Raw genomic sequence first — 3678 nt, forward strand, 5'->3', positions numbered from 1 at the left:
TGGAGGTTGCTGTGAGCTGAAATGCCATGGCACTCTACCCAGGGGGACAGCTTGAGGCTCCTGTCTCAAAAAAAAAAAAAAGAAAGAAACTTGGAACCCCAATGCATCTCTGACACTTTTCTCTATTCTTTGCCATGCTGAGTTGTCAGGAACCCTTACCATGGGGAAGCCCAAGTACAGAGTAAGGTGCTGGGTCCCCACAGGCTCCCCACAACTGTCGGAGGGCCTTTGACCTTCAGGTATGGTGTCTCACATCCAGCACAACCACCTATGAAGCAAGCTCCCAGCCAACATGGGACCAGGTCTTTTTTTTTTTGAGACAGAGGCTCAAGCTATCCCCCTGGGTAGAGTGCCATGGCATTACAGCTCACAGCAACCTCCAACTCCTGGGCTCAAGCGAGTCTCCTGCCTCAGCTTCCCAAGTAGCTAGGACCACAGGCGCCCACCACAATGCCTGGCTATTTTTTGGTTGCATCCATCATTGTTGTTGTTTTGGCAGGCCTGGGCTGGATTCAAATCCATCACCTTAGGTGTATGTAGCTCGTGCCTTAGCCACTTGAGCCACAGGCGCTGAACCAGGACCAGGTCTTGAAAGTTTACAGAGAAAATAACTCAAAACATGTTGTCTTCTACATATCCACAATCAGTTGTGATGAAGAAAGAACTTAAATGTTTGAAGAAAGATAAAGGACAATACTCAGAGGAATTATTACAGTTGAGATTATCTCATACTGTACCTTTACCATTTATTGGATATGATGATGACGAGCCTAAGGATAACACCCTTTTCATATTGTGCTAGGATTATGGAGGACATGTTGAACAATGAGAAGAGTTATTATAATTTAAAGTCCAGTTTTGGCTCAGTGCCTGTGGCTCAAGTGGCTAAGGTGCCAGCCACATACACCTGAGCTGGTGGGTTCGAATCCAGCCCAGGCCCGCCAAACAATGACGGCTGCAACCAAAAAATAGCCGGGCGTTGTGGTGGGTGCCTGTAATCCCAGCTACTAGGTAGGCAGAGGCAGGAGAATCACTTGAGCCCAGGAGTTGGAGGTTGCTGTGAGCTGTGATGCCACAGCACTCTACCCAGGGTGACAGCTTGAGGCTCTGTCTCAAAAAAAAAAAAAAGGTACATTTTTCTTTCATACCTCTCACAAACACATTCTGTATTTTTATGTCATAATTTATGACAGCTTGAGGCTCTGTCTCAAATAAATAAATAAATAAATAATGTCCAGTTTTACTGGGGCTGACTGTCTAAGGTCTCTTGTCATAAAAAGACACCACCAACATTGATCTTATGACTCAGTGTAGATTGTCTAGTTTTTCTTTACATTTAAGGAATGGTCATCTATTGGTCATTTTCTATCAATATAGCCAGTGGAGGTCGCCATATAGGCTAGCTTAATCACAAGATCACAAAAATGACATACAGATACGCACTTTATCTGAAAAATATGCTATTGCTACAATCATTGATTCAGAGCCTCAGCTCTCTGGATCATTAGATGGCAATGTAGCACATAGTTTATATATGTATAATAAAGAATTTATTTGGGGCTTGGTGCCTATGCCCAGCGGTTAGGGTGTCAGACACATACACTGGGGCCAGCGGGTTCGAACCCAGCCCAGGCCTGCTAAACAACAATGACAACTACAACAAAAAAAAATAGCCCAGTAGTCCCAGCTACTTGTGAGGCTGAGGCAAGAGCATTGCTTAAACCCAAGAGTTTGAGGTTGCTGTGAGCTATGATGCCATAGCACTCTACCCAGGGCAACATAGAGAGACTCTGTCTCAAAAAAAAAATTTATTTTGATATATCAACCTAATTTATTTTGATATATCAACCTATATCAACCTTATATTCTATCAATATAAAAAACAGTTTTATTTTATTGAAGGTTTTACAATGAATTGAGTGCAAGGTGATTAGGTTATTACTTTGAAATGCTATACTTCTTTCAATAGGTGAATATACAGAGCTAGCAAATGTCCTTAAGCTAGACTTAACCCTGGTTAAAAATGATGCTTCTGGCTAGGCGCCCGTGGCTCAAGTGGCTAAGGTGCCAGCCACATACAACTAAGGTGGCGGGTTTGAATCTAGCCCGGGCTGCCAAACAATGACGGCTGCAACCAAAAAACAGCTGGGTGTTGTGGTAGGCACCTGTGGTCCCAGCTACTTGGGAGGCTGAAGCAGGAGACTCGCTTGAGCCCAGGAGTTGGAGGTTGCTGTGAGCTTTGATGCCACAGCACTCTACCCAGGGAGACAGCTTGAGGCTCTGTTTCAAAAAAAAAAAAAAAATCATGCTTCCATGTATTGCTGCCTGGGCATTGTCCATAGAAGAGAGACTATGGGATAGGGATCCTCACACCCTAGATACCGCCTTAGCTTCAGCACAGCCATTTTAGTTTAGCCATTTAAAGGAATTGGGCCAAAAGTCAAATCACAGAACAATGGCCAAGGCTCAGGGTCCCAGAATGTTGTGCAACAGGTGCTCCTGGAATGTTAATGGAACAAAGACTTTCCACCCTGATTCCTGCAAAGAGTGGGCCTTTTCCTTAAGGGGTAGAACCTTCCTATCTACCTACATCTACATAAGCTTGATAATAATGCCTGACACCTGGATGGGGTCAGCTGCCTCTGGTTCAGACTCTACTTCTGTTTGGGGGGAGTTTTTTGAGACAGAATTTTACTCTCTGCCCTGGATAAAGTGCTGCGGTTATCAGCTCACAGCAACCTCAAACTCCCTCAAGTGATGCTCTTGCCTCAGCCTCTGGAGTAGCTGGGACTATAAGCTCCTGCCACATGCCTGCCTAGTTTTCCTACTTCTAGTAGAGATGGGGTCTCACTCTTGTTCAGGCTCTTGAGCTCAAGCAATCCACCTGCCTCAGCCTCCCAGAGTGCTAGGATTACGTGCTTCAGCCACTGTGCATGGCCTGTTCTTTTCCTTAATAAACTCCTCTTTGGTCCCCCGACTATTACTCCCTATCTATCCTGTACCCAGCGGAGACAAGTAATAAATCTGCATTAACTTCATTCATCATGGTGCAATGTTATATCTGTACACAAATCTAAAAGTACTTTAGTGAAAAAATATTCTTTTTAAAGTCCTTTAGATTCACAAAAGATGTTCCTAACACAGGATGGCAAGGAAAGTAGGGGTGTAGCTGAGTAATTGCCCCTCCTCCCATTGATAGGGAAGTATAAAATTGAGAATGGGGAATATGTAACAGAGGGAATGGCCTGAAAAAAAAAAAAAAACAGCAAAAATGTTTTCTGTCTGTTTAAAACTTCCCCCACCATTTCTAAGAACTAAGACCTGAGACTTTCATCTCTGCCTTGGGCCGGTAGTCCCTGGAGAGGCAAGTGAAAGTCCTTTGTTCTTTGTGCTACAGGAAGGGACTCAGCTGGTCTGGAGGCCCTGTGTTGGCAGGGTCTGGTTGGGCCTCCCAGGTGGGCAGAGGTCACAACTTTGTCTTCAAAGTCTTCAGCAAAGATGATTAGAATCCTTAACTAGGCTCAGCGCCTGTAGCTCAAGCGGCTAAGGTACCAACCACATACACCTGAGCTGGTGGGTTCGAATCCAGCCCGGGCCCACCAAACAACAATGATGGCTGCAACTAAAAAATAGCCGGGTGTTGTGGTAGGCGCCTGTAGTCCCAGCTACTTGGGAGGC

This window comes from Otolemur garnettii, unplaced genomic scaffold (genome assembly GCF_000181295.1).
Source record: "Otolemur garnettii isolate 467f Iridium unplaced genomic scaffold, OtoGar3 scaffold00001, whole genome shotgun sequence".
NCBI lineage: Eukaryota > Metazoa > Chordata > Mammalia > Primates > Galagidae > Otolemur > Otolemur garnettii.